This window comes from Nanorana parkeri, unplaced genomic scaffold (assembly GCF_000935625.1).
Source record: "Nanorana parkeri isolate BGI_ZX_2015 unplaced genomic scaffold, ASM93562v1 scaffold645, whole genome shotgun sequence".
In the NCBI taxonomy this organism is placed as follows: domain Eukaryota; kingdom Metazoa; phylum Chordata; class Amphibia; order Anura; family Dicroglossidae; genus Nanorana; species Nanorana parkeri.
In genome coordinates, this window is record NW_017306913.1 from 50,385 (window position 1) to 60,068 (window position 9,684).

General features: G+C 48.5%; 1 protein-coding gene across 1 annotated transcript in view; it reads right to left on the reverse strand.

Annotated features, from left to right (window-relative positions):
- The window catches only part of LOC108792460 (rho GTPase-activating protein 12-like), a 39,255-nt gene extending 33,686 nt beyond the window's left edge, over positions 1-5,569 (reverse strand). Inside the window, exon 1 of the mRNA XM_018563250.1 lies at positions 5,421-5,569. The gene's annotated coding sequence lies outside the window, so the exon portion shown is untranslated. The remainder of the gene's footprint in view (positions 1-5,420) is intronic.
- Between the last annotated feature and the right edge of the window lie 4,115 nt (positions 5,570-9,684).

Below are 9,684 nucleotides of genomic sequence, written 5' to 3' on the forward strand. Positions count from 1 at the left end.
TTGGCTCAAAAAAAACACACTAGGTCTTATTTTCGGGGCAGGTCGTTTTCTTTTTAATGTACAACAATCCACACTTATTCATGTAGAAAAGTCTACATGTATTCATGCACAAAAATATAGTGATAAGGGCAATCAGGGGTGCCGTACCTTTCCGAGAGCAATTTGCTAACCAATCGCTGGCCAGAATGAGCGAAGCGAGCTTTCACTATCGATTCCTCACAGGCGGAGTGCATTTGGTATCACTCTGCCTGTGACAGGAGCCGACGCTATAGAGAAGGCATCTGCTCCCTCCGGTGCCGCCTCGCTTCCTCTAGCGCCGGCTTCGCTGGCACAGCTGATTCTCTCCTGCGGCTCTTCAAGTTCCCCGAGACAGCCACCACTTGCCCTGGGAATGGTCACAACTAGGTCTTATTTTCGGGGTAGGTCTTATATTTTAGCAATACCCAAAAATAGTACTAGGTCTTATTTTTGGGGTAGGTCTTATTTTCGGGGAAACAGGGTATAGGAAATGTATACTCACCCCTTCAACATGCCTTCCTTCATTGTCACCACAGCAAGACACCTCTTCTAATAATGCCGTGCTCAGGCCTACCCAATTGCTGGACCCAAACAATGTCACAAGATAGAGGTTGGCTGGTAATGCAGGGCGTAAAGTAGCTTTCTGCTGTCAGATACCCATTGGACATCATAAACCAGGAGCACATGATGCAGACTGCCTACTGTTTTTGCCTGTGACCTAGCAATAAGAAATGTCCAGGTCATAATGACTACAGAAAGGGGTCCCAGCACATCTAACATAAAAGGGTCCCCTAGTCCCAGAGGATCCTTGCAGCTACAAAGTCTGACCAAATTGCATGCCCGCCTCTGGTGCATAACTAGAAACAATATATTTCCATTCCATGCTAGGAAAAACCAAGCACCACATACCACAGATGATGACAAATCCATTGGCATCTACCAAATAATTGTTTGCTTTATGACAAAGGCATGAGTGAGCTTATAGACTGGGGGGGAAAAAATAAATCCTGATGTGCACAAACCATTAAAAAAAAAATCATACTCTCCTTGCAGATATAAAGTTCCATCGAGCGCAGAAAGCGTTAATCATTTTTGACAATGAAAAGAAATGCACTGAACCAAACACTAATGACTTCACCTCCCTCTCACCACGTTGCTTCATACACCTCCACGTGCATTAATATACTGCTTGTCTGCACAACATTCCACATTACAAAGCACCTCGGGTCAAGAATTCTGACAACATAGCCCCACCACAGGAGAGATACCTGCCTGATGACACGCAGTGCAAAAATTGCCGGCGCTTCCAGAATCGACACAGTTAACAGCATTAATGCCACATAAGCCCCTTTGACACAAGAGGATAGCAAAATCAACCTTGGACCGGAATCACAAAGCAGCCAACATACCCCGAGTGAGAAACATACAAAATCCTTTCATCCTATTTATTAAGTAGTATATAAGTAATGCAGCTTGTCCCATACAGCCACTTGCAAGTTCTGTATGGAGGATTATCCGCTAATTAAATTTGGACAAAACGAGCGGCGCCCAGCTAACATCCTACGTCGGCACAGCCTTCTATACATTATGTACATTGCACACAGCGCACGGCTATGAACAGCCTTGCTCAGCAAGCCGTGTACTGCAATTTTTCTTGAACAGATGGCCTATAAAGAAACCACTCTCAAGTACAATAACTTGGCATGGTAGCGAGAAGAAAAAGGATGAAAAAAAACACACACACACTCCTAGAACTTAAACAAGCGAAAGGATGTTCTCGCAGGAGAGACTGCCGTGCAGATGACTTTTGCCAAACTAAAGAAACGTAATAATGACGCAGTAAACAATATACAATAAAAATAACAGGACGGCCTAAAAGACAAAGAAAAAAGGCTCTGAAGTTGTTCTAGAAAAGACACAGAATAAAGCAGACAAAGCTTGCTTGGCATAACACGCTCTATAGATTGTATTGCTCAACAACTGCTCCAATCTCAGGAGTATGAAAACAGATTTATCAGAACTGAGGGCCCTGTCACACCATCGAGAGTGCATTCGGCCTCTGGAACGCAAACCGGCCAGCTCACTTTGTTTTGGGGAGGGAGGCAGCGTGGTGGTGCATTGAACTAAATGGCATCGCAGCTGCAGCCAGGCACCCAAACGCGTGGCACATTAGTGCCTGCGTTTCAGGTCCAGTGCGATCTGCACAAAATAGGGCATGCTGCAGTTTTCCACATGCTCTGGAACTGAACATGTGGTGGGAACTACAGCCCAAAATATCATTGGAATACATTGGATGCGTTCTGTAACTGCTCCGCACTTGGTGTGAACAAGCCCTAAGGCGTTCTGTGACCTCGCAGCAATCGTGCACAAAACCGCACTGGCGGAATCGCACACCACCGCTACTTCTTTTATAATGGCACCCCAGTCGTGACAGGCAGATCAGGTACCTTTTTTTCAGCGATTGCTGAGCAGATATAACCCCATTCAAACCAACGAGGCTCCATGGCAACTGCTGTGCGCGTCCCGGGATCTCCCAGGTGTGAACCTGGCCACGACCACTGAAGTCCTGGCTGTGCGTTGGCAGGATGAACACATGTACCTGGCACGCAGGCTAGTTCACGTATTGTACCAGCAAGGCATAGGCTATGACCCCTCCCAAAGGCAGAGGTAGGCAACATTAGCACTCCAGCTGATGAGGAACTACAAGTCCCATGGGGCACTACAAGACTGACAGCCACAGACGTGACTCACAGAGATATGATGGGATTTGTAGTCTCACCACAGCTGGAGTACTGAGGTTGCCTAACTCTGGAATAGGGTTTGCCTGATATTAGTAACATAAGACAAAAAGAGATTTACAATGCAGACATTATTTGCCACCATCACCAGCTCTACAATCTGCCAGACATGGGCTGATTTGTCACCAGTACATCCCAGAGTGCTCAAACCTTCCTGTACTGGAGAGAGACTGGAAACGAATGTCACAGAATGATGAAAATCGGTCATATTTGATGGAGAGAAAAAGAACCTCATTCATACATTTCAGTCCACAGCCAGCAGACATGTCGGTCCTACCTGGCTCCTGGGATTGGTCCAGCCCCGGCCTATGGAAACATTGACTTCCAGGAAGTCAGCATTTGCAGAGGAGAGGTGGCAGAGTGCTGGGGTGCAGCAAGAAAGCATGTAGTCAAGAACCAGCTGCACTCCTTACCGGAATAGTAGTAAACCTGCCAAGCAGGTGGGTGCTTGTAGTGACCACGGACGGCCCCGTGAACAATGCAGATCTAGAAAGGATTGTCACCAGCACACCAAACGTTTTGAAGCAAAAAGTCCTTTATTGACAAATCGCCATCCAATACAAGCGCTTTCGGGGTCCCAGCAGTACCCCTTCATCAGGCTCAGAATGAAGGGGTACTGCTGAGACCCCGAAAGCGCTTGTATTGGATGGCGATTTGTCAGCAAGAAAGCAGACACGCATGAAGGCACCTGCCGTGTTGGGTTTTTGTGACACTAGAGGGTTCCTTTAAATGGGATTCAGGTTTTAGGGCGCAGACATTTTTAGAAAATGAACCTAAAAGAGGAACATCTTGGTGCTCCGTTATTATTGAGGGCCCAGTCACACCACATCATCTCCAGACCAGACTGTTTCCGGACCCAAAATGCATCCCAATGTAGCCCTATGCTATTTCTGGCCTCTGTTCACACCAGCGCAGTCTGTTCCAGACCAGACCAGAAAAATATTGCACGTCTAATTTGGTCTGGTCTGGAATACACTGGAACTGCGGACAGGTTCACACCATTTTCCAGATGAGATCTGGAGTAGATCTGGTCCAGAAAATGGTGTGAAGCTGCCCTCAGCGTCTTGTTTATGAAGTATGAGCCACCCTGAACATCAAAAGCTGACACTCAAATGGCACAGCAACAGAGGAGAAATCTTCCAGTGAAATCCTGAATAGAGGAAACCTGTTCCGGGGACTGATAACAGGGAAATTCCCTTCACTTTGGGAGACTTCCTCTCACTTCCTGTTGCATCTTTAGGACAGGACATACAGGGAAATGTTCCCAATGGCACACAAGCAATAACAATGACCTGACTGGATTATTGACTCTTCCCTCTGCAAATGGTTGTGGTGTCTATGGACTGGGGGTGATGTGATAATGATCGCCGGCTCTCCAGCAGAGCTTCCTGGGGTGTACCAGTCAGGTCCTGTCAGGTCCAGGGGCCCTCCTGTCTACCAAACTGAACCCCACACAGGATGAAGTCTGTGATAGAGACCAGAGATTACACTGCTAGGGGGAGGGCAGGAAACAGGGGCCCTGAGAGCACACTATGGGGCCCAATTATACCCTGCCCGTAATATAATGGCACACACTATGGGGCCCCCCAGCTATGCATCCTCCATAATATGACACAGACTATGGGGCCCCAGCTATACATCCTCCATAATACAATCACACACACACTATGGGGCCCCAGCTATACATCCTCCATAATACAATCACACACACTATGGGGCCCCCCAGCTATGCATCCTCCATAATACAATCACACACACTATGGGGCCCCCCAGCTATGCATCCTCCATAATACAATCACACACACTATGGGGCCCCATCTATGCATCCTCCATAATATAATCAAGGGGAGGAGGTGCGGCGCACAGCGTGTGGAGCCGTGAACAGGGCCAACTGATCGGAAGCCGATTAATCGATTATTGAAAAAGTTGACAACTTTTTCAATAATCGATTATAATCGATTATGTCGATTAGTTGTTGCAGCCCTACATAATACAATCACACACTATGTGGCCCCAGCTATGCATCCTCCATAATACAAATGACACACTATAGGGCCCCAGCTATACATCCTCCATAATACAATGACACACACTATGGGGCCCCAGCTATACATCCTCCATAATACAATCACACACTATAGGGCCCCAGCTATACACCCTCCATAATACAATGGCACACACTATGTGGCCCCAGCTATGCACCCTCCATAATACAATGACACACACTATGGGGCCCCAGCTATGCATCCTCCATAATACAATGACACACACTATGGGGCCCCAGCTATACACGCTCCATAATACAATGACATACACTATGGGATCCCATGAATACACTCCCAGGAGTGGGAGTAGGGGCCCAGCTATGGTGGCCAGCAGGGGGCGGTGTCCAGGTGACAGGTATGACAGAGCAGGTGACGGGGGCACACAGGGACAGGGCGGGGGAGGAATGTGTAGGACACAGGAAGTGTGACAGGTATGAAGGGAAGACTGCGTCCGCATTGTTTCTCCTCCCCGGGAACTTCTCTCACTTAGCACTACGAAGAGTTAAGCGGTGGTGCCCCCTTCCCCCCACCGGCACCCCTCTTTTACCCTCTCACTTACCGCGTGCTCAGCCGACACCCCGTGGAAAGCCGGACTCCCCGTGCGCTTCCTAGAAAGCCCCCCGCGGACAGAGACTGCGGTCGCCCGCCACACTGACCACTATGAGGAAGTCAACACGCAGCCGCCTGAGACTACAGGCAGCCCGCCCCCGACCGCCGCGTCAAGGAGTCCGCCACGCCCACCTGCGACGCTTCGCTGCCCTACAGACACACCCCTCCACCCCCTGAAACCCGCCTTGCAAGCACGCCCTCTCAACAGGCGTGTCACAACCTACGGTCCTGCCCATCAGCGGTGATGTCATTGTCTGCTCTCCAGCTGGCTGGCTGCAACCTTCCGCATTTCCACCAATCTTAATCTTTGCCAGCCTCGTCACGTGATGCCTTGCACCGGCCTGTACTACGTAGTATTAAAGAACGTATATGGCCAGACATCGGTTTACAGTCGGTACTTCCGGGTGTCTAATGTGATTACAGCTCGTACCGTATAGTAACGATGACCGGGCTGGGGCGTGTTCAGGTGTGCGGGGAAATGTCAGCCTTGTGTGTGAGGGGGGATGTGCAGAGCGTTGTGTTCTCTCGGTGTGCAGCTGAACTCCCAGTGCTGGTATGGAGTTCATTACTAACTGCTATGAATTCCTCGGTAGGCAGGGTGACTTCAGTGCGTGCAAACAGAAATGGCCGCGCTCAATGGTAGAATAGTGCTCTACTGTTTGGCATTAATCACATTGCATCATTGGTGACAGTGGAAGGAATGACGCCCCATTCTTGGAATCAATGGTAGCAATGATGTCCCATTCATGACTCTCCATTCTTAGCGTCAATGAATGGAATGATGCCCTACCATTGGAGTCTGTGGAAGCAATGACCCCCCCCTATTCTTGGTGTCAGTGGAAGCAATGGCACCCCATCATTGGCGTCAGTGAAAGCAATGGCGCCCCATCATTGGTGTCAGTGAAAGCAATGGCGCCCCATCATTGGCTTCAGTGGTAGCAATGATGCCCCATCCTTGGCATCAGTGGAAGCAATGACGCCCAGTCTTTGGCGTCAGTGGAAGCAATAACTCCACATCATTGGCGTCAGTGGAAGCAATGACGCTCCATCCTTGGCATCAGTGGAACCAATGATGCCCTATCTTTGGCGCTAGTGGAAGCAATGACGCCCCATTATTGACGTCAGTGGAAGGAATGACGCCCCATCTTTGGCGTCAGAGGAAGCAATGACACCCCATCATTGACATCAGTGGAAAGAATGACGCCCCATCATTGGCCTCAGTGGAAGCAATGACGCTCCACCGTTGGCGTCCGTGGAAGCAATAACGCCCCATCATTGACGTCAGTGGAAGCAATAACGCCATATCATTGGCGTTGGTGGAAGCAATGACACCCCATCATTGGCTTCAGTGGAAGGAATGATGCTCAATCCTTGGCATCGGTGGAAGCAATGATGCCTATCTTTGGCGTTAGTGGAAGCAATGACGCCCCATCATTGGCGTCAGTGGAAGCAATGACGCTCCATCCTTGGCATCAGTGGAAGCAATGATGCCCTATCTTTGGCGTTAGTGGAAGCAATGACGCCCCATCATTGACGTCAGTGAAAACAATGACGCCCCATCATTGGCGTCAGTGGAAGCAATGGCGCCCCATCATTGGCATCAGTGGAAACAATGGCGCCCCATCATTGGCGTCAGTGGAAGCAATGGCGCCCCATCATTGGCGTCAGTGGAAGCAATGACACCCCATCATTGACGTCAGTGGAAAGAATGACGCCCCATCATTGGCCTCAGTGGAAGCAATGACGCCCCATCATTGGCGTCAGTGAAAACAATGATGCCCCATCTTTGGCGTCAGTGGAAGCAATGACACCCCATCATTGATGTCAGTGGAAAGAACGACGCCCCATCATTGGCCTCAGTGGAAGCAATGGGGCCCCATCATTGACGTCAGTGGAAGCAATGGCGCCCCATCATTGGCGTCAGTGAAAGCAATGACGCTCCATCGTTGGCGTCCGTGGAAGCAATAACGCCCCATCATTGACTTCAGTGGAAGCAATAACGCCATATCATTGGCGTTAGTGGAAGCAATGACACCCCATCATTGGTGTCAGTGGAAGCAATGACACCCCATCATTGGTGTCAGTGGAAGCAATGACACCCCATCAGTGGAAGGAATGACACCCCATCATTGGCCTCAGTGGGAGCAATGACGTTCCATTCTTGGTGTCCATGGAAGCAATGACACCCCTTCATTGGACGCAATGACGCCCCATCAGTGGAAGCAATTACGCCGTATCATTGGCGTTAGTGGAAGCAATGACACCCAATCATTGTTGTCAGTGGAACTAATGACGCTCCATCCTTGGAATCAGTGGAAGGAATGATGCCCCATCATTGGCATCAGTGGAAGCAATGATGCCCCATCCAGGGCGTCAGTGGCCCCAATGACGCTCCATCATTGACGTCAGTGGAAGGAATGAGGCCACATCATTGGTGTCAGTGGAAGGAATGATGCCCGTCCTTGGCATCAGTGAAAGGAATGACACCCCATCATTGGAGTGAGTGGATTGGATAGCACCCCATCAATTGGGATCGCTGACATGAATGATGCCCCATCATTGGCATTACATTGTTTACTATTGCATTGTTGGCTTCAGTGGGACTAATGGCACAACTGGTGTTAGTGAGAGGGATGGTGCCTCATCTTTGGGGCTGTTGGCACCCCATCATTGAGGATAGTGTAATAAACTGTACCCCATTGTTAGCATCAGTGAGAAGATTGGTGCCCCATCATTTGCATCAATGAAAGTGTTAGTGCCCTGTTGTTTCAGTCAGTAAGAGAAAAGCTACCCTATTGTTTGTTAGTAGGAATGGTGCCCCATCATCAGTATACAATGAGAACCTAAACAGTCTGTTCAATTTCAGTTAGGCGTTCATACTACATAGTTGGTAACACTGAAGGTGATTGTCCAGTCATTTTGTTACATGTCACAGTTAAAGTGAATCTGACATAAAACATTTCCAAGGTATGAACAGTGCTGACATTACTTGTGTTTGTTATCTAACCTATCTCTATTGAGCCATCTTGGTTCCTATGCACAAGCTAGACTGTGTGCCTGGATATTCGCCCATGTCAAAATAAAAGATACTTTGTTGCCTTTTTTAAAATGGGGGGAAAATCCTGAAAAAGAAGACCATTTATACTTGCCTATCTCGCCACCTGTTTCAAGAATCTTCACTCTCAGAGCAAAGCTGCTAGCTGAATCTTCACATCTGACATGCTTAAGAGTGCTGGTTGACTATGTCCCCTGCTTCGCACTGCGGTTCCATCTTGTGACCCCTATGTGACTATTGTGTAACTTGGCCGGTTGGTGAGGAAAACATCTCTTCATGAACACACGCGTGTGTGGGCACGGTCATTGGGTGGGTTTAGAGGTTTTTGGAGAAGGTGTCAGGATCTGGTTTGTGACCACTGAAGTTCTCCCTACTTTGGGAGACATGTTTGTTCTGGATGAACGATTCAGATGAAGCATTTTCAGAAAAAGATCAGCAATTGCAGCTTCCATATTCCTTTTCAATGTTTCCTTTTGACAGGGTAATATTTCTCATTTCTTAAAATCTCATATCATCTTTAACATGGAATTTAAAAGCCATCCAGCAGCTTCTATTACAATAATACCTGGTGATCCTGCTATGAAGATCCTTTTTTAGACTCTTCATGTTACAGGGTAACAGCACTCTGTGTCTCCAGGTCCAGTGTCTACACGGTAACAATACCCCGTGTCTGTGTCTCCCAATTGCTTTTCTGTGTTATCATCCCGTGCTTTCGGTGGAGACTGAAAACAGCTGTGCCAATGTCCTTTGCACAGGCATTGTCCACCATCGTCAACATCAGGAAACATTCTTGGAGCAATGACATACAGACATCACTGGAGCAAGTACATGCAGACAGGAAGTGACTGAAAGAGGACAGAGGTGATCAAATGGAATATAAAAAAAAGGTGAAAACAGTATTTTCTAAAAGAGAAGAAAAAATGCTATAGTTTCTTATAGACAGTGCTTTAGCAAGCTAAATATTAACCTCTTGCCGTCCGCCCGTAGTAGAAAAACGGACGGACGGCACTGCTGCATCTGCGGGTTGCCGTCTCCAGACGGCAATTTTTTTCTGCTCGCGCGCGCCCCCTAGCGGGCACGCACGGGCAGAAAAGACCCGACAATGCACACACCCGGTACCGGGTGTCACACATATAGGCGATCAGCGGGTCCATAGCCC